This window comes from Schistocerca piceifrons, chromosome 3 (genome assembly GCF_021461385.2).
Source record: "Schistocerca piceifrons isolate TAMUIC-IGC-003096 chromosome 3, iqSchPice1.1, whole genome shotgun sequence".
In the NCBI taxonomy this organism is placed as follows: Eukaryota; Metazoa; Arthropoda; class Insecta; order Orthoptera; family Acrididae; genus Schistocerca; species Schistocerca piceifrons.
Genome location: NC_060140.1, coordinates 831,633,928 through 831,656,041, shown reverse-complemented (window position 1 = coordinate 831,656,041; position 22,114 = coordinate 831,633,928).

The window sequence follows — 22,114 nt, the reverse complement described above, 5'->3', positions numbered from 1 at the left end:
TTCTGAAAGTATTTGTATGGAGTGTAGCCATGTATGGAAGTGAAACATGGACGATAACTAGTTTGGACAAGAAGAGAATAGAAGCTTTCGAAATGTGGTGCTACAGAAGAATGCTGAAGATAAGGTGGGTAGATCACGTAACTAATGAGGAGGTATTGAATAGGATTGGGGAGAAGAGAAGTTTGTGGCACAACTATACTAGAAGAAGGGATCGGTTGGTAGGACATGTTTTGAGGCATCAAGGGATCACAAATTTAGCATTGTAGGGCAGCGTGGAGGGTAAAAATCGTAGAGGGAGACCAAGAGCTGAATACACTAAGCAGATTCAGAAGGATGTAGGTTGCAGTAGGTACTGGGAGATGAAGAAGCTTGCACAGGATAGAGTAGCATGGAGAGCTGCATCAAACCAGTCTCAGGACTGAAGACCACAACAACAAGGTCCTAATTCTGTGCTAGGGAGGTACTCCGTTCTTAATCTGGCCGAGGTTATAATATAGTGTTTGAGGAGAACCGTGTGCTCTCGGGTCGGCCCGTTTGCGATAACAGCGACCTGCGCCTTATCCGTTGTTGTTTCTCGGGAACAACCGACAACCGCGTCGCGGGGACCGCTGTTTGAAAACTCGGACTGGAGGTGCGCTCTCGTTCCCGCCATATTTAAGCCACTCGCGATACTGTTAATCCGTAGCGGGAGCAATTTATTTGCCTCTGCTCTTCCGAAACGAACGCTTTCACCTGCCGCTGCTAAGTACAGTGTTTTGTCACTAGAGTTTATGCTTTAGTTGAAGCGTCGGACCCGGAACAACGTTGCTATTACAAATGTTAAAGTTTCGAATTTATTGAAAGGCGCCTGTCACGAAATCGCTCGATGTAAGGCACTTTCCCCTTAGCGATATATTGCTCTATTTCTCACATGAAACTACTTCCCTTATTACAACTTTTCCTGTGACTGTGGGTATCCTGTCTAAATACTTACCTTTGAATAATTTTTGACAACATTACGGAACGCAGCGATGGTACTTCATAAAAAGCAGTCCAGGTCGCAATAAATTTTCAGTTGTGGTTATCGGTTTCGGTATCTGTACACCACCCTCAGAGCAAGGATCTGAAATGTGTAGCATTTTCATGAAGTCATGTAAGACATACAGTTAGCCAGCTCAAAAACTAACGCAGGAGCCACATTAATTTCCGTCCGCGATGGACATGCGGTTCTAGGCGCTTCAGTCTGGAACCGCGTGACCGCTATGGTCGCAGGTTCGAATCCTGCCTCGGGCATGGATGTGTGTGATGTCCTTATGTTAGTTAGGTTTAAGTAGTTCTAAGTTCTAGGGGACTGATGACCACCGATGTTAAGTCCCATAGTACTCAGAGCCATTTTGAACCGCTTCCAGTCAGTGATCGGTTCAGTTGGACCAGAGGACCCAGTCCACTAGATGTAAACCAGTGTGCGATTTGTGCTTTTACCAGTGGGGGGGATGTCTTAGAGGGTTAGCATAATTATATATTGGACCTTGGCATTACCCATGGTTATTTATAAATAGATGTTAATGCCGAAACTCACTATTCACGCGTATCTACATACAGGTATAAGAGGGTAATTCAAAAAGTAAAGGCACATTTGTGAAAAGCTGTACTTATTCTGATGATAGAAAACTGAAACATGCGTTATTTTTCTACGTAACCTCCCTGGACTTCAATGCAGTTTTCCCGACGTTTTATGAGTTTCTTTTCTTTATTTCATCATAAAATACGTTTTTCGGTTGCATCTGTAACCAATTTTGCACCGCAGCAATGACGTCTTCATCACTTTCAAATCTCCTTCCCTGTAGTGCTTCCGTTAATGGTCCAAACATGTGAAAATTGTTTGGAGCCAGGTCTGGACTGTATGGTGCATGTTCCAGCACCTCGAATCTCAACTCCTTTATTGCGACCGGCTGTCCGTTTGGCAGAATGTGGGCGAGCGTTATCTTGCTGCACGATGACACCTATTCTCAGTTTTCCACGACGTTTGGATCTGATTGCATGTTTTAGTTTCGTACGCAACACATCACATCCGCCATACAATACAGACCTGGCTCTAAAGCCTCGTTTACGCTGGGGCGACGTCTTGCAACATTGTGGCATGCTACGGAAATGTGGCGTGCGTCGTCTTGTAGCATGCTACAACAGGCAACATCTTACGGCGTATGTTGCATGCAGCAGGTTAATTTATACCAAAGCAACAGAATTTGTGCCACATGTGTGTCGGTCTTGCAGTATAATGGATGATAAAGTGATAGCAGCGGCGGCCTACTTGGTACTTGCACATGCAGCTAACAACGGAAATGAAAACCAAAGGAAAAGAAAAGGCTGGTGGAAGAGAAGAGTATTACTTTATTACTGTATTACTATATCTTCGTCGTTTACCAGCCATGGCTGGACAGACTGCGTCACAAAGACAATGTTTATCAACTAACATTTATACAACACCATAACTAAATTTATATCACAAATAAAAGAAAATATTTATGCAGTGCACAAAAACACATAGAACATAGAGAAAATGAAATATAACTAAACAGGAAAGTAAAACTTCATAGTAGCAAATGAAAATACCATAAAGCAAAATGTTTACAAAACCATGTAGATCACACACATAAAATTTCATTTTGGCAAAACATGTACTTTAAGTAAAACACTAAATTAAATGTGCAGTTAACTGAGAACATAAAAAGATTAGATTTAGGCAAAATTATATATAAAACACAACAATATTTATTATTTTGTCGATTCACTAGAACCACTGTTGAAAAACTCCTCCAAGGAATATAGTGGATGTTGTTTCAAGTCCTGAGCAATTTTTTTCCGAAATAATTCAGGTGGCAGGGATTACACTTCTGGAGGCAGTTGATTGTACATTTTTAGGGCGACTGTTGGAAAGCTGTCTTGTGTACTTGATAGGCGACACCTTGGCACTTTAATGTTCCTCTTACAGCGAGTGTCATGATTATGTATTTCTTGTCTTATGCTAAAATTCCTTTGATTTTCTTTTATATAAATGAGGCAGAAAAACACATACTGGATAAAAACAGTCATTATGCCTAGCCTGGTGAAAATACGCTTACAGTGGTCGACTCTTTTGCTAGAGGATACGATCCTGATGGTTTTGTTTTTTTTTGTAATAGCAACACATCTTTGCAGCCTGCCAGTGTCCCCACAACAACAGTCCATAGCTAATGTGGATGTGGAAGAGTGCATGGTAGACTATTGTGAGAAATTGGTCAGTTATAACCCTCTTCAGCTTCCTCAGGAGGTATATCACACGAGAAAGTTTGGTGCATTTAAAGAAGGTGCACGAAATAGTATCCTAGGAACTAGAAGCGGGCGATGGCGTGTTATTTAGTAATTTTACGAGAATGTCGACTGAAGACTTTAATTACTTACTGCAGTTAACTACACCTCTTATTGTAAAGAAAGATAACAACTGCCAAGACAGTATTTCACTAAGAATTCGATGGGCCATCACATTACGATTTTTAGCCACTGGCGATTCATACAAGTCACTAATGTACTTCTTTAAAGTATCATATTCTGCTATTTCCCTCATAATGCCACATGTATACGAAGCTTTTTCATTGGTGTTGAAGAATTACAGTGTCCTCTGTGTCATCAGTCTGAAAAAATAGGGAAAGTAATGAGTATGTTTCACTTTTCAGATTCCAAAGGATACTGAAGAATGGCAGAAGGTAGCAAGAAATTTCGAAGTGAAGTGGAATTTCCCTCACTGCATAGGAACCATATATGGCAAACATGTGCAAATTGTGTGTCCTCCGAATACTGGAAGTGAATACATCAACTACAAAAAAACATTCAGCATTGTCCTTATGGCAATTGTAGACGCAAATTACTGCTTTCAATATGTAAATGTTGGATGTCACAGGGACAGAAAGAGAGGGGAAGAGGAGATTGACTTAGAGGGGGAGAGAAATTGACCTTAGCGAAGGGGAGAGTGATGGAGGGGGTAGGAGGTGATAGAGAAGAGAAGGGCAGGAGAAGATGGGGAGTGGGAAAAGAAAGAGATGGACATAAGGGGAAGGTAGAGACATCCGAGCAATGCCGAGTTTATTTACCTCATTTATAAAATTAATAAATTCATATGTTGTTAATTAACAACTTTGATTCATGTAATATACGATACTCAAACTATACTAAAATATGAGATGAATAAAATGTAAAATTAAAATTTTTGTGTTGTATTGTGCTTAATTTTAATACTCTGAAATTATAAGTGAATATTAATTTGTTAAATCATCGTATTATGAAAAAGCCACAGCAAAGTGTGGCCGGTTCAACTAGTACTACGGTATATAATTGTCATTTTAACTTACAGAGGTTAGTTGAAGAGAGGAGATGAATGAGACTGCTCCTGAAGATTCGAGGGTTTGCCTGTTGGTGAGTCAAGGGCGCTGTAGTGCTGAGACTTGCTGCAATTTTTTCTGCATCGAAGCAATGCAGTGGAGGTCCATTTATTGAAATGAAAAGTATATTTGAAAGTGTCGGAATTTGTAAGTGATTTCTCTGATCAGTCAGTGTTAAATTCGTGGCACGAAATCCACGTTCACATTCAGCCGTATATATAGGTATAACTTTGACTGCTTTCACACGTTCCTTCACAGAATTGGGCATGTGTTGAGGATTTTCGTTATAGATTCGAAAATCTTTTAACTTGTTACGCACACGTGCTTTCACATAAATTAAAATCAACCTTATTACACAAGCGAGAAATTGACATGTCTCCAGAAAACATCTGAGGGCCATGTATCTGAATTTAATACGACTACACCCGAAAAGAAATCCAGGTCCACAAAGCAGTTTCTTATATTATCTTGAGAGGTGGCATGAGCCCCATCTCATATTTCTATCTTACGATTATCCTCTCTAATTGCATGCGGTGCAAAGTTGCTATTACTTCACACGGGGACTTCCCACGCAGCGTCTCTCGTCATCCGGGTGGTCCGGTGACAGGTGGGCTCTCCTGAGCTGGAGAGGGTTAAGCCGACGGGTGTGAGGAAGTCGAGTGAATGCTTTGCAGACGCCGACATTGTCAAAAGACACGCCCGGAGGGGTCTGAAGTAGCGGCTGGGCTAGAGGTTCCGTTACTTCGCAGAATCTTAGCGAAAACACTTTCTGGCGGGCTACCAGCAAGGCGTGGGAATGACTTGTGTACCCAGGCAGTTGTGGCGGGAAAATTCCCGCGCTTTCTGCAAAATAGTAACTGTGATTGGCTTGCTCAGGGCATAGCTCCGTGACGTAGCAAAATCAGCGCAGAAATTGGCGCCAAGAATCTCCATTGGTGGAATGGTAGTGCTCCGGCAATAGAGTGGAATTTTCCGCCGGTTTTCGAGTTGCTGATTGGAACGTTTAACCACGGCCACTGTCGTGGGAGCGGGAATGCTGTGTGTTCGGCCTGTACAGGTGCTCTAGGTAGTCGGCTCTCACCTTTCGGTCGAAGACGTCGAAGCAACCAGCCATTGCCTCCAGTACGCCAGATCGTGTTCTGCCAGTTAAGAAGACAGTTTGGTAATGTATGTCCGCAGCACCGGCAGATAGGGATTTTCCTAGGTGATAGTCAGAGCTCAGCAGAGCGCGCCTGTTCGTCTTTTTCTAACTTTGTTCTGTCTTGAGTAGCAGCAATTAATGTTGGGTTGGCTATGTGTTTTCTCTTAAGATTTGAGTTGCAAGGAATTGGCTCCACATACCACTTCATCATAATCCTCACAATCTAGTTTAGGGACAACTTCACATTCACAGCGTTTGTTTGAGTATTCAATTTGAGCCAATTTGATGTATTGTAAATGTTTCATGTGTTGTTGTTTATTATTTTGTGTTTAGTCTTAATAAATCATATTGTTATTTTGGACAGAACTTTCATTCTGTTAATCGGTAGAGCAACCCTATTATTCCTCACTACGTTAATGAAACCTTCCTTTATTTAACTTATTTATCAAATTAAATTATTGCAGGTGCCAAACTCTTTTCTACTCCACCTGCAGGGTTGATTACAGTCAGTTCGCGTATATTTTTTAATCCTTGTGCAACAGCAAAAGTCGGAGTTAGAATAGGGGGGGCTTAGAGCATCATTTACATATGTAGATTCAAAAATTTAGTGTTAAATACACTGCTAGCCCCGGCACCTCGCAATCTACCAAAGACTGAAAAAATTTCCGAAATGTCTGAAATCTTTTATATTCATCACAAGATGGTTGTTTAATTAATACCCCTTTGAATGTGCGCTTTTCCTCCAACTCTTGTACTATCATCCTAATTCGTGGGGAGTCATTTGTTTTCAGTGTTTCAAGAGTTCTTATGGCCACGTCAGTTTCAAGCTTTGCTTTAAGGCCTGAAGAATTTCTGTTCTGCATAAAGAATGATAATACTTGCAGAACTTCTAGGGCCTCATAAAGCGCCGGCCGCGGTGGTCTAGCGGTTCTAGGCGCTCAGTCCGGAACCGCGCGACTGCTACGGTCGCAGGTTCGAATCCTGCCTCGGGCATGGATGTGTGTGATGTCCTTAGCTTAGTTAGGTTTAAAGTTCTAGGAGGACTGATGACCACAGATGTTAAGTCCCATGGTGTTCAGAGCCATTTGAGCCTCATAAAGCATAATTAATTCTATCACAAGCAACCACATTGTGAGATGTTTATGAAACCTTCAAATTTAGATCTCTCCTGAGTTGATCGGGAACCATCATGTCTCAGTTTTTCAAAAAGATGGACAAGAGAACTGTGACTTTCAAGAAGAGCTCGAACAGCATTGAATGAGGAAGCAACCCAATGTACGCGAAAAATACGGCCTAGTTTTAATAGCTGCGAGAATAATTCTTGTGAAACACTTTGTAGTAGTCTCTGATTCCTGGGACTACGAGAAAACACAGAATATAAGGAATCTAAAAAAAACCTGTATATGGTATACATCTGCTACATCATTCATAGCATCGTGGACAGCTAATTCCATTTTGTGGTTCATACATTGAACGACAGTTTTAAATGACTACGCAGTAGAGTGGCTACGCCTTTATAAGGTGCAAGCATTGTTGAGGCACCATCTGTAGCGGTACCTACAAGGTGGTTTTTTAGTACATCATTTGTAATGCCATACTTTTCAAGAGCTGCTAACAATGTGCTGAAAATGTATTCTCCTGTCCCACATTCTAATTTAACAATGTCAAAAAAATAATTGCAAGCAACTCCCTCAAAGGACAAACGTAAACATATTATTAAACAAGTTTTATTGGAAACAGTTGTACTTTCGTCCATCATGATAATGAAGTTTGTACCCTATTCTACAAGGAAATGAGCAAGATTCTTTTTCATTTCTTCTCCTACAAACATAATGATATTTCGGCATGCATGGTCAGAATGAAGCATATTACCGACTGATAAACTATTCAGCTTTTGTAGTTCGTTTACTGCAGGATACGATTTAAATGATAAATTCTGTTTAGCTATTACATATGCAGATCTGAACAATGAAGCAGTTGCGATTACTTTTTCTTGATGCTGCTTTCCCCCACAACTTTTCACTTTCACTCACGCATTTTTCTAAACTTTCCTTTTCTTTTATACTCATGATTTCTACGCACTTAATTTGTGATTTGAATTTTTATGATCCCCGATTTTATCATTTAGTTTTTTGGCGTTATTAGCAGAAACAACAGCTAAAAACGCGTTATCGATACGCAAACGTTCACTGCTTTCCACCTTAAGTTCACGAACTGGGTGAACACACTGTGCATATTACTACGTTTTTGTCATTTACGAACAGCCACGGCTTAGCCTTTTGCCAGTTTTGGAAACGTGATAAGGCAACACAATTTGCTACTATAATCTCAAGGGTACTGTTACTCCCATTCCTACCTTGAGATGTGTCACAGTTGTCAGTCACCGGAGATTCAGTCTCTTCCCCTGTATTAGCACCATCATTACCGTTTTCTTTTTTTCATTCACTGTCTATTATAACTCTTTTAGCACCACTGTTAGTATCCTAACTGTCAGAGTTTGTACATGTGCGACGTGCCGGGGCTAACAGTGTATTTAACACTAAATTCTTCTAGAATCTACATATGTAAATGATGCTCTAAGCCCCCCCTATTCTAACTCCGACTTTTGCTGTTGCACATGGACTAAAAATATACGCGAACTGACTGTAATCAACCCTGTAAGTGGAGTAGAAAAGAGTTTGGCACCTGCAATAATTTAATTTGATAAAGAACTTACATAAAGGAAGGTAGAAATGAAAGGGTTGCTCTACCGATTAACAGAATGAAAGTTCTGTCCAAAATAACAATATGATTTATTAAGACTAAACACAAAATAATAAACAAAAACACATGAAACATTTATAATACATCAAATTGTCTCAAATTGGCTACTCAAACAAACGCTGTGAAGGTGAAGTTGTCCCTAAACTAGATTGTGAGGTGTATGACGAAGTGGTATGTGGAGCCAATTCCTTGCCACTCAAATCTTAAGAGAGACACACAGCTAACCCAACATTAATTGCTGCTACCCAAGGCAGAACAAAGTTAGAAAAAAGACGAACAGGTGCGCTCTGCTGAGCTCTGATTATCACCTAGGAAAATCCCTATCTGCCGGTGCTGCGTACATACATTACCAAACTTTCTTCTTAGCTGCAAGGACACGATCTGGCGTACTGGAAGCGATGGTTGGTTGCTTCGACGTCCCGTCGTGGTGACGATAATGTCACGAGTATAGCCCGAAACAAATTATCCTGGCCTGGTTGTTCCAGACTAAAGACTTCCTAGCAATACAAATGCGCCTCTGAGGGAGACGAAGAAGGCTCGCCACACAATCACTGACGGTACAGTGATTGATTTTAACGAGCGAAGTCACCCAGTAACTCCGATACAGTCAACATTAGCCAAAACTGTTCAAGACAGACAACATAGGCCCCTTGTACACAGAACACTCAATTGCCAACTGTACTCGGAAAGTTACGTTGAAGTCGAAACTTCAGCAACTTCGTCAAACAGTTGCAATTAAATAAAAGTATATTAGACAGCCCACGGAAGGCAGGCTGACCCGAGCAGCGAGAGCTCAGTCCTGTAACCTACTCCGACCGAAAGGCGAGAGCCGACTACTCCTGAGCACCCGTACAAGCCGAACACAGAACATTTCCGCCCCCACGACAGTGGCCGTGGTTAAACGTTCCAATCAGCAACTCGAAAACCGGCGGAAAATTCCACTCTATTGCCGGAGCACTACCATTCCACCAATGGAGATTCTTGGCGCCAATTTCTGCGCTGATTTTGCTACATCACGGAGCTATGCCCTGAGCAAGCCAATCACAGTTACTATTTTGCAGAAAGCGCGGGAATTTTCCCGCCACAACTGCCTGGGTACACAAGTCATTCCCACGCTTCGCTGGTAGCCCGCCAGAAAGTGTTTTCGCTAAGTTTCTGCGAAGTAACGGAACCTCTAGCCCAGCCGCTACTTCAGGCCTCTGCAGGCGTGTCTCTTGACAATGTCGGCGTCTGGAAAGCATTTACTCGACTCCCTCACACCCGTCAGCTTAACCCTCTCGAGATCCGCAGAGCCCGCCTGTCACCGGACCACCTGGGTGACGAGAGACGCTGCGTGGGAAGTCCGCGTGTGAAGGAATAGCAACTTTTCACCGCATGCAATTAGAGACGAAAATCGTAAGATAGAAATATGAGAGGGGGCTCATGCCACCTCTCACAGCCCCTACGCCATTTTAGATTGTAATTGGTGAGCGGTTGGCTCACTTAGGAGCAAGGTAGTGAGTCAATCGCCCAAGAACAATCTTACAAACTGACTCCACATGCCACACTCTATAAAAAAATCACTGCAACTGAAAAATGCAGCTCATAGAGGGAGGATTATTTATGATGTAGCCAACTTCACCTTCTTAATATGGAACACTGACACTCACATCACACATCCATACCCAGGGAGCCCCTTCCACACACCGATTCACACAGACATTCACGCTGTAAATATGGCCCGGGCATGTGAGCCAAATATGGAGCAGTTTATTCTTTACCATCAGAGTTGGTGTGCTCCGCAATTAAATGCCCAAGGTTTTACAACAATTTGAATCATGAAACTAACCTGAACTCACTCACACATGATACTATTTAAGTTAACAATCTCTTTGTGAGCTTTCAGAATCTAGTTACAACCTCCGATTCATTCTGTCTCCCTGCAGCAAGAATAACCTTTACAAAATGTTCCCTGAACTGATGGTCCATTCACAATGACAGTGGTGGTATCTGCTTCAGTTTATGGGGACTTCAGGCACACTGTTTGCATACACACAACAATAAATACAAAATACAAAAAAAACATGGTGTGGAGAACAATACAGTAATTTGTAATAAGAATTACAGTGTAAAACACAAACACATACAAGGTATAACATACATTACAAAAACAACACTAGAGAAAAATTTAAGAAAGAAAAAAAAGAAAAAAAACAAGGTTCATGGGGCATCAAGTTGTGCGTGCACATTGCACAATGTTCACGACTGTGCTGAGAATGAGGCACTAAATCACATTGTTAGAAATATTCGAAGCACTTCACAAATTCCACAGTACTGACATCACATAGGGCTAAACGTTGGGTGTTGTTGCTATGTTGTTGCAACGGCAATAGGGTATGCTGGAGCATCTGCAGTACTCTGTTGAGATTGGACCAAGACCCACGCAAATGATGACGGCAGTACGGTAGAAAGACGCAGTGATAGGCTCTCTTCACGTCGATTAATTGTCTCTGAGGTCTACTTGTTGGGATACATCACTAGTCTAGGTCTCTTCTCTCGCTGGACAGTACTTTTGCGTTTCCCAATATTGCAGTCCGACGAGGGCTGATAGCATGTGGAGTGACTCCACAAGTGTGTGAGGTCATCCATACAGGATCGAACTAGGAGCGACGATTGCTACACCTGCTCTCTAAGAGAGAGGAGAAGTTAGAAATGAGACAATTCATTTGTTAGAGTTTGTGGCACGATACTGCTTTGTGTATGCAGATCGGCCAATGCTAGTGAGTTGTAAAAACCCAAACAGGTGAGTATATAGCGTCCCTTTCTGTCTTGAGGCACATGAGGCGCAGGTTCTGACACGATATGTGATCTTCTTTGTGTACTCACGACAATGTGGTCTGCCACAGGGAATCCCTCCAAACGGCTGCCGCGTCCAGAGAGCTAGTGGGCTGTTGCGTGTGGGTCGCATGTCAGTGTCAACGGCCAGCCTCACTTTCGCTTGTGGCCCGGCGAGGATCCCGCCTAATCCCTCAGGTATACGGCCCGGTGACTGTCAGCTTGCAGGACCGGACGCTCCCGCGCTCTTCTCGTTAGGTGTCGCGCTGACGGTCCCTTTCTTGCAGGTAGCCGAAGACCTTTTGTTTTTGCTCCGCCTGGCCTCTGCATTGCCACGATTCCCGTCATCTGCACAGTTCTGACAAAAATCTTATGCCTAACTTTTTCCCATTACCTTCTATGTTATATTAAATTTACATAACGATATATTGATGGTCTGTCATTTCAGACACTCTTATTTTAATTTTATAGTTATCAATCTATGGCTATCATTATAACAAAATCTTGGTATATGTAATCTAGACATGGAAATAATTTATCTTGATATTTGTGTAGAGACCGATTTCACTACTGTACATGGTGTGTGACGCTATATTGGATGAAGAACTAAATGTGCGGGCCCGCACTAATATTACTATTAATTATATAGATCGACAGTAGACATGCTCAAGAATTAACTACCATTTGCCAACGATCTACATTCTATGTCTTTTGAATAAATTATGTTATTATGCAGGTCGAAGTTTTACTGTGCTATAAAGAACATGCAACTATTCTACTTTCGCTCGCCCGTCGTCCCTCCATCTCGGGTCTGTGGTTTGGTGACCTGAAAAATAGCATCCCAACAGGCACGCGCCAAACACTTGTGGTAGAAAACCCCCACAATATTAATCTAGTCATTGTTAAATCCCACAGTTTCACTTATCCTAGTATATCGTACCTTTTTTTTCTTTTTATTTATTTATTTATTTATTTTTTTTTTGTTTACCTTATACAATACTCTTACATAATTCCTGTTACGTTGAGATGTCTCGCTGCTCGCCGCTATTGACGACAGTGATGTGCGCGCCGTACGACATGACCTCCGAGTTTTCATTACGCCTCACTGAAACTCCAGAGACTGGGTTAGCCATGGCTATACACGACAATAAATTTATAGTTGCAACTTCCTTCTCTATGTGATGCGGTTTTCGCGATCAAAGCACACCTTTCCAGAGGCAATGTAATATGACCAAGCCAGGACTGGTTCCTGTTGCGGATTCAGTCGCCCAACACACTCCAGCTACAGAGTATGTCACGAATCTCCAAGTATAATTCCTTGGTTATTCATCTGTGACAGTCACGAGCAGCACGCTAAATCCCCAACCAGCACATTGGCATGGTAGGCTTTATGCCCGCATTTCTATCGTCTAGGGCACCATTGGAGTCAAACGCTCACAGGTTCACCCCGACTTGCAAGACAACGATGCTGGCGCACTCTGCAAAAACTATCCTGCCCATATTCATCCTCGAAATCACGCAATATACCACAATCTTGCAGTGCACTGACGCGTGCCTGCAAGCATTGGTATGAACGTTTCACGAACTGGTTGTGGCCGCTATGGAGCGTATCACGACTTCTCAGAACGCTTCTAAGAGCACGTTCTTGTATGCGCCCGTTTGTGCGACATCTCCTCGCTCATCATTATCCCTCAACATGGACACCAGACAGGAAAGGACAAAAACATTGCTCATGAAAAGGTAGTGTCTCCTACTCCATCGACATTGGAAGTCGCGAACACAAACAAAAAAATGGATAGCAGCAGTAAATTCTTATGCGAGACAACGCAGCGTGTTAATACTTTAGCAATCTTAATCTATTAATGCAACGATTATTGTTCCCTGAAGAAAGGTTCATATATTTGCCTATTCTACCATGCACACCACTTACACTACTACTATAGCAAGGTTCATGTATTTGCCCATTCTACTATGTACACCACTTACACTACTACTTATTCCACGAACTTCTTTGTGTGAGAGATGTGGCGGAGTCCTATGGACTAGCGCCAATCCCTTGTCAGACTCCCCCTCCTCTGACGTGCATTAGGATTTGCAGGTCTAATTTCAATCTCCCTGTTCTCCTGTGGTCCTTGATTTCGCTCTCTCCAGTTACGGTCGCTTTGCTGTTCGTTATTCCTCCTGTCCCAGATTCCTTGTCTAGATTGACCCTGCTCCCTGACGTTCTGGTTTCCGTGTCTCTGGTTTCCATAATCTTGAATTGCGTAACCTAGATTTCCGTAACCCTGGTTTCCTAACTGATGAGCGCGATTATGCGATCTGTTGTCGTCTGCCCTTGCTGGCCCGTGGTATTTGTTATTTTGCGCCTTCTTCCTGTCCTTTGCGTCTTGTTTATCGAAGACTACTTCGAGTTCGCGCAATAGACTCTTGAATGCTTCTATGTCAGATCCACACTTGCCGACAAGTGTCTGTTGATACCTAACAGGCAATTTGGAAAAACAAAATTTTATGATTTCTCCCTTGCTATATGAACTATCTAAAAATTGATTCTTCTTGAGTAAATCATCAAAAAATTTGGTTGCGCTCCTTTGCCCGGACACTTCCAGTTCAGGACAAAATATTATTTCCTCTTTAATCCTGTCTTGCGTTTCCTTTGACCAGTAGATCCCCAGGAGCGCATCAACAAATTCCTGATAAGTCTGACACGTCGCTGCCACACCCCGCATCTTTTCCGCAGCTTCGCCTTCGATGTGTCCACACATGAATTCTAATTTTGCCAGGGTTGGCCATGATGACGGTAATGAGTTTGTAAACTGCATCACCCAGCTATTGGGATGCATCGACCCTCCATTATCTCTGAACTTTTGGAATTTTAGTATCGACAGGAAGTGATTGTGATCAAAATCCTGTCCGATCCTCGCACGGGTGTTGTCACTCGTTTCCGATACTTGCACGTCTGCTGAATGTCCTGATCTATCTTGCTGATAACTGTGATGTGCTACATCTGTATCACAGTGGCAGTGGCACTCAGAATTCACTCTCTTAAGTCGGCTACAATTATTGGAGCTATTACTAGGTGTTTCTGCGTGTGCATTGTTAGTTCCGCACTCTGTCACTGGGCTAGAGCACGGCGGGATTTTCCTCGGAGACACAATTCTGTGTACTCCATCATTGGTATCCGAACGCGCAGTGGTCGTGTGCCCGTTTCGCTCTAGTTTTGCTATCCGACTCTCTACTTCTTTCATTCGTTTCGTGATGTTCGTAACCGCAATATTACCTTTGGTTTTTAAGAACGCTAGGGATTTTGAGTGGGCTTGTGTCGCACGTCGTAAGCGACCTGCAAGTTGAGAAGTTACTTTTGCGATTTTCATTGCCCCTGTTGCTGCCGTTTGGGCTAGACCTGCTACTTTTTGTGCTACCATTGACAATTGTTTTGCTTCTCCACATTCTTTCTTTATTGCTAGTAATTCCCCACGAATTTCCCCTATATGCGAAATTATTGCCTCTGTGTCCTTCTTACGCTGTTCGTCAACTTCTTCCTTCTCCTTCTTACGTTGTTCGTCAGCTTCTTCTTTCATTGATCGTAGGAAGCTCAATATTGGGTTTACGTCATCTTTTTGATCCTCTTCAAACATGGGCGATGTAACTCTGGACACCTGGGCGCTAGAGCTCTGACGTGGCCGAGCTGGCCCCTGTCTGCTCTCGTTCGTTTGACTATAAACTTCTGCTACCGTCTCGACCTGTGTGCCTGTCTCTGTTTCCTCCTCTACCTCACTATCATAATCACGGCCGCGACGCAGCTCTATGATCGCGTCCAAATCACCCTCCTCATCAATGAGTCTGTCGTCCTGACCTGCTAAAAACGTGCCCATCTCATCTCCGAACCTATCCCCGTCAGTAAACTGCCCCTTATCCATTATGCTACCCTATTTCGTTTTAGCTACGCTCGATAATAGTCGTGCCTTCCTTCTCGTGATCATTCATGAAAAAAACAAATTTATCTAAAATTCACAATAAAAATCATCTACTCCCAATATTTTTCCACATAGACATAAAATTTCAACAACACCGTTCCAACGCTGTAACTACAAGCACGATTTGTTGTGGTACAGAAACTGCACACAAACCCGACAAAGTGTGATGAGGTACGGACACCACATCAAAGAAACACAAAAAAAATGAACAAACAAAAAAATATATAGACTGAAAACAAAAACTGTAATCATGCGCCGCTAATAAAACTAATCGCGGAACTACAAGAAAAAGAACTTGGGTACTAATCATAAAAACAGTAGAGAAAAAAAATTTGAATGTTCCTACTAAGAATACTGTTTGTTAATCAGTGATTCACAGGAAAGATCCGAGGCTAAGGGTCGCCATTTTATGCGAGGTGCCGGAGCTAGCAGTGTATTTAACACTAAATTCTTCTAGAATCTACATATGTAAATGATGCTCTAAGCCCCCCCCTATTCTAACTCCGACTTTTGCTGTTGCACATGGATTAAAAATATACGCGAACTGACTGTAATCAACCCTGCAAGTGGAGTAGAAAAGAGTTTGGCACCTGCAATAATTTAATTTGATAAAGAACTTACATAAAGGAAGGTAGAAATGAAAGGGTTGCTCTACCGATTAACAGAATGAAAGTTCTGTCCAAAATAACAATATGATTTATTAAGACTAAACACAAAATAATAAACAAAAACACATGAAACATTTATAATACATCAAATTGTCTCAAATTGGCTACTCAAACAAACGCTGTGAAGGTGAAGTTGTCCCTAAACTAGATTGTGAGGTGTATGACGAAGTGGTATGTGGAGCCAATTCCTTGCCACTCAAATCTTAAGAGAGACACACAGCTAACCCAACATTAATTGCTGCTACCCAAGACAGAACAAAGTTAGAAAAAAGACGAACAGGTGCGCTCTGCTGAGCTCTGATTATCACCTAGGAAAATCCCTATCTGCCGGTGCTGCGTACATACATTACCAAACTTTCTTCTTAGCTGCAAGGACACGATCTGGCGTACTGGAAGCGATGGTTGGTTGCTTCGACGTCCCGTCGTGGTGACGATAATGTCACGAGTATAGCCCGAAACAAATTATCCTGGCCTGGTTGTTCCAGACTAAAGACTTCCTAGCAATACAAATGCGCCTCTGAGGGAGACGAAGAAGGCTCGCCACACAATCACTGACGGTACAGTGATTGATTTTAACGAGAGAAGTCACCCAGTAACTCCGATACAGTCAACATTAGCCAAAACGGCTCAAGACAGACAAAATAGGCCTCTTGTACACAGAACGCTCAATTGCCAACTGTACTCGGAAAGTTACGTTGAAGTCGAAACTTCAGCAACTTCGTCAAACAGTTGCAATTAAATAAAAGTATATTAGACAGCCCACGGAAGGCAGACTGACCCGAGCAGCGAGAGCTCAGTCCTGTAACCTACTCCGACCGAAAGGCGAGAGCCGACTACTCCTGAGCACCCGTACAAGCCGAACACAGAACATTTCCGCCCCCACGACAGTGGCCGTGGTTAAACGTTCCAATCGGCAACTCGAAAACCGGCGGAAAATTCCACTCTATTGCCGGAGCACTACCATTCCACCAATGGAGATTCTTGGCGCCAATTTCTGCGCTGATTTTGCTACATCACGGAGCTATGCCCTGAGCAAGCCAATCACAGTTACTATTTTGCAGAAAGCGCTTGAATTTTCCCGCCACAACTGCCTGGGTGCACAAGTCATTCCCACGCCTCGCTGGTAGCCCGCCAGAAAGTGTTTTTGCTAAGTTTCTGCGAAATAACGGAACCTCTAGCCCAGCCGCTATTTCAGGCCTCTGCAGGCGTGGCTCTTGACAATGTCGGCGTCTGGAAAGCACTCACTCGACTCCCTCACAACCGTCGGCTTAACCCTCTCGAGGTCCGCAGAGCCCGCCTGTCACCGGACCACCTGGGTGACGAGAGACGCTGCGTGGGAAGTCCGCGTGTGAAGGAATAGCAACTTTTCACCGCATGCAATTAGAGAGGAGAATCATAAGATAGAAATATGAGAGGGGGCTCATGCCACCTCTCACATGTATCAGGTTCTTAAGGAAATCAGAAATTTTGCTTCGTTTGAGTGACATCCCGAAATTCCGTTTTTCTTACAGGCCCAGACGCATTGCACATCATATTTCAGTTACTACAGCTGGAACGTCCGAAGTTCAAAATGTATTTAGCGGAGCCGAAAAAACGGTTCAACAGTACGAATAATGTGGACTATGCGATGATGGGGATCCTATCCAAAGCTGCAAGTAAGTGGTTCCCGGCTAGCGAAGTTATTTTGCCTGATCTCGTCTGGCAGGTACCGTTGCTCACTTCGCAATGCTTTGTGCTTTCGTCCCAGGCGCGTTAGTCCGTGTCATACTGTTGCCAAAAGGTGGCCGAACAGTAAATGTTTGCACAGGTACCGGGCCGGTCACCACCCTGCGTCAGGGCTCGGGGTGGGAATCTCAGCCCACAGCTCACCCATCTCTGTAGTATTACTGTTGCGGTGTGACTGCCACACTACTTCCCTCGCAAGCTCGCAAGTAAACGGATGATGCACCTTAGACGAAAGCAACAATGACAGCATGAGAATTATTATTTAGTTGTAAATGTTTTGAAATGCTTAACTACTACATAACACTTTTCCAAAATTAATAAGCAAACATATTAGTAGTAAGACTGTATTAAAAACTTTCAGTGTTTAGCTCCACAAATTTAAATTACATGTAAAGTTCTACACCAGTGCATGGGAAATAAACATCCCAGTTTGGGATGCATAAACTAAAACCAGAGGATGGGATGGTCTGCTGCAGAGAGGGAGGAAATCCCCCCCATCCCCCCCTGCAAATCGCACACTGATGTAAACACAGCCCACACCAATATGGAGCCACCACCACCTTGCACTGTGCCTCATTGACAACTTGGATCCGTGGCTTCGTGGGGTCTACGCCACACTCGAACCCTCCCATCAGCTCTTATCAACTGAAATCGGGATTCATCTGACCAGACTGTGGTTTTCCAATCGTGTAGGGCCCAGCCGATATGGTCACGACCCCAGGAGAGGTGCTGCAGAACGGAGCGAGGTGGTGCAGTGGTTAGACACTGGACTCGCATTCGGGAGGACGACGGTTCAATCCCGCGTCCGGCCATCCTTTCCTTCCCCGTCCTTCCCTAATCCGATGAGACCGATGACCTCGCTGTCTGGTCTCCTTCCACAAACAACCCCAAGAGGTGCTGCAAGCAATGTAGTGCTGCTAGCAAAGGCACTCGCGTCCTTCTGCTGTTGCCAAAGCCCATTAACGCCAAATTTCGACGCGCTGTCGGAACAGATACGTTCGTGGTACGTCCCACACTGGTTTTTCCAGTTATTTCACACTGTGTCGCTTGTCTATTAGCACTGACAACTCTGCGCAAACGCCGCTGCTCTCGGTCGTTAAGCGAAGGCTTCAGCTACTGCGTAATCCGTGGTGGGAGGTAATGCCTAAATGTGGTATTCTCGGCACGCTCTTGCTGCTGTGTATCTCAGAATATTGAATTCACTGTCAATTTTCGAAATGAAATGTCCCTTGCGTCTAGCTCCAACTACCATTGCGCGTTCAAAATTGTTAATTCCCGTCGTGCGTCCATAATCACGTCGGAAACCTTTTCGCATAAATAACCAGAGTACAAATGACAGCTCCACCAGCCGGCCGCGGTGGCCGAGCGGTTCTAGGCGCTTCAGTCCGGAACAACGTCACTGCTACGGTCGCAGGTTCGAATCCTCCCTCTGGCACAGATGTGTGTGATGTGCTTAGTTAGGTTTAAGTAGTTCTAAGTTCTAGAGGACTGCATAAAATCGCAATAAAGAGACGAATCCAGTAAAATTATTACCACACTTGTACAATAAACATTAACAAAGTTATTAAATTGGTGTGTGAATTTACTTGTAACAACAGTAACAAAAGCTGAAGGCGTGTTGCATATGGGTACGACACACCGTTGGATAGGTCGTGAAGTCAGCTATAAAATGGCATGTATTATTGAAAAAACACAGTATTATAAATGATTTCTTTAATATCTATGGTTAAAATGGTTTAAATGGCTCTGAGCACTATGGGACTTAACATCTGAGGTCATCAGTCCCCTAGAACTTAGAACTACTTAAACCTAACTAACCTAAGGACATCACACACATTTATGCCCGAGGCAGGATTCGAACCTGTCTGAAGTGCCTAGAACCGCTCGGCCACTCCGTCCGGCTTTGCCTTTGTGAGTTGCGTATTGTATATAGATTGAATGAACTTAAATGAAGTTCAGAAATTTAATTCACTTTGAGTGGCTTTGGTGCTCTTTACAGTCATTTTACCTTATGTCTGTTACTGTCTGCGAACGCTCTGCTTGCTCAAGTAACTGAGTCCTTATTGTTTTACTGTGTTTGAATATCAGCCTATGGAAGGGCACCACTCGAACCAACTTTCAGATTGATACGAATAAATTGAGAGTGGCATTAATCCTCTTCCGAGAACATAATCCAGAACTTCGATTCGTGTCTCCGACTGACTCAAACAGAGCGAGGCAGTGTTAGGGGTCGAAATGTATAGACAGACAGCGGAATTTTGCTTCGAAACGAACCGTTGTAAGTGTGCGTCGCCCGTCTGACAGACGCCATTGCAGAGAGGTCGGCGAACGGCGCCCATAAAGAATTATCCACGACTGCTACAACGGCGACGCCGATGATGGCGGCGTCGATACGCGTGTGTAGATGTAGATGTAGAGGCTGATAAAGCGCGGACCGGTCCGAAGCTCGGACACACACGCGCGGCACCGGTCAGGGGGTGGCGGGAAAAAAAAGACATCTTTCGTCGAAAATTACCATCATATTTCGCTAGGTGGCGCGCACCCGAGTGTAGCCGTATATCCGGCGCAGCGGTCAAAATTTTGCTGCGATTGCGGCGCACGATACCGGCTTAATGCCGATATTATGCGCCGGCAGCATTCCGCATTGTTTCCACAGCGCGCAGCTCGCCTGCGTTCCACCCAGCTGGCGTAATAAATGACGTCTCACCCCCTAACGATAACAGTTTGTGGAGGAGAGTGAAGGAGGAACACAAAAAAAAAGACGGCGACGGCGGAGGCACAAAAACAGATGCAGCGCTTCCTGCACTCCGACTCTTTCTCCCGCTACATCTGTACTCGGCGAACCTGCCTCTCCCCCCCATTCCGCAACAGGCGCGGACGGTGAAAGGCGGGAACGATTCTCGGTAGGCCTGCGTATGAGCTAAATTTCCCATTCCGTTCTTTTCATGAGAAAAGACTGCCGATGGCAGAAGTAAACAGGCTGTTAAAAACAGACTTGCAAGAGCAGAGTTAGGAAGTCTGTTACTGAAAGTATTCGTCTGCAGTGCAGTAGTGAAACGTGAACGGTAAACAGTAAGCACAGTCGGAATAGAAGCTTTTGAAATGTGGTACTATAGAAGAATGCTGAAGATTGGATGAACAAAGAAAAGAAGTACTGAATGGAATCCGAGAGAAAGGAAATTTATTTATTCATCCATTTATTTCACCTGGGTCTTAGGCCCCTTCGTACGTCAGTTGAACATCCGTATTAAGCTAACATTGGAATATTATAATATTATATTATTATTTCTTTCTTCCTTTCTTTTCTCAGACGTTATGTCTGGTCAAAAATGGAAAGTGACACGGACCTTGATCAAGCGTCACTTCCTTTTAACTGTACGGTATGTGTTATATTGCATTTAGGAACTTTCGGGTAATTGAACATGTATCAATAATTACAGATTTCTGTACTTGTATATATAAGTTTGGATGTAGCTGTATTGCATTGATGTACTGGTGGATATTGTGTGGTATGACTCCTGTAGTTGATAGTATAATTGGTATAATGTCAACTTTATCCTTATGCCACATGTCCTTGACTTCCTCAGCCAGTTGGATGTATTTTTCAATTTTTTCTCCTGTTTTCTTTTTTATATTTGTTGTATTGGGTATGGATATTTCGATTAGTTGTGTTAGTTTCTTCTTTTTATTGGTGAGTATGATGTCAGGTTTGTTATGTGGTGTTGTTTTATCTGTTATAATGGTTCTGTCCCAGTATAATTTGTGTTCATCATTCTCCAGTACATTTTGTGGTGCATACTTGTATGTGGGAACGTGTTGTTTTATAAGTTTATGTTGTAAGGCAAACTGTTGATGTATTATTTTTGCTACATTGGCATGTCTTCTGGGGTATTCTGTATTTGCTAGTATTGTACATCCGCTTGTGATGTGATATACTGTTTCTATTTGTTGTTTGCAAAGTCTGCATTTATCCGTTGTGGTACTGGGATCTTTAATAATATGCTTGCTGTAATGTCTGGTGTTTATTGTTTGGTCTTGTATTGCAATCATGAATCCTTCCATCTCACTGTATATATTGCCTTTTCTTAGCCATGTGTTGGATGCGTCTTGATCGATGTGTGGCTGTGTTAGATGATACGGGTGCTTGCCATGTAGTGTTTTCTTTTTCCAATTTACTTTCTTCGTATCTGTTGATGTTATGTGATCTAAAGGGTTGTAGAAGTGGTTATGAAATTGCAGTGGTGTAGCCGATGTATTTATATGAGTGATTGCTTTGTGTATTTTGCTAGTTTCTGCTCGTTCTAGAAAGAATTTTCGTAAATTGTCTACCTGTCCATAATGTAGGTTTTTTATATCGATAAATCCCCTTCCTCCTTCCTTTCTGCTTAATGTGAATCTTTCTGTTGCTGAATGTATGTGATATATTGTATATTTGTGGCATTGTGATCGTGTAAGTGTATAGAGTGCTTCTAGGTCAGTGTTACTCCATTTCACTACTCCAAATGAGTAGGTCAATATTGGTAAGCATAAGTATTTATAGCTTTTGTCTTGTTTCTTGCTGTCAATTCTGTTTTCAGAATGTTTATTAGTCTTTGTCTATATTTTTCTTTTAGTTCTTCTTTAATATTTGTATTA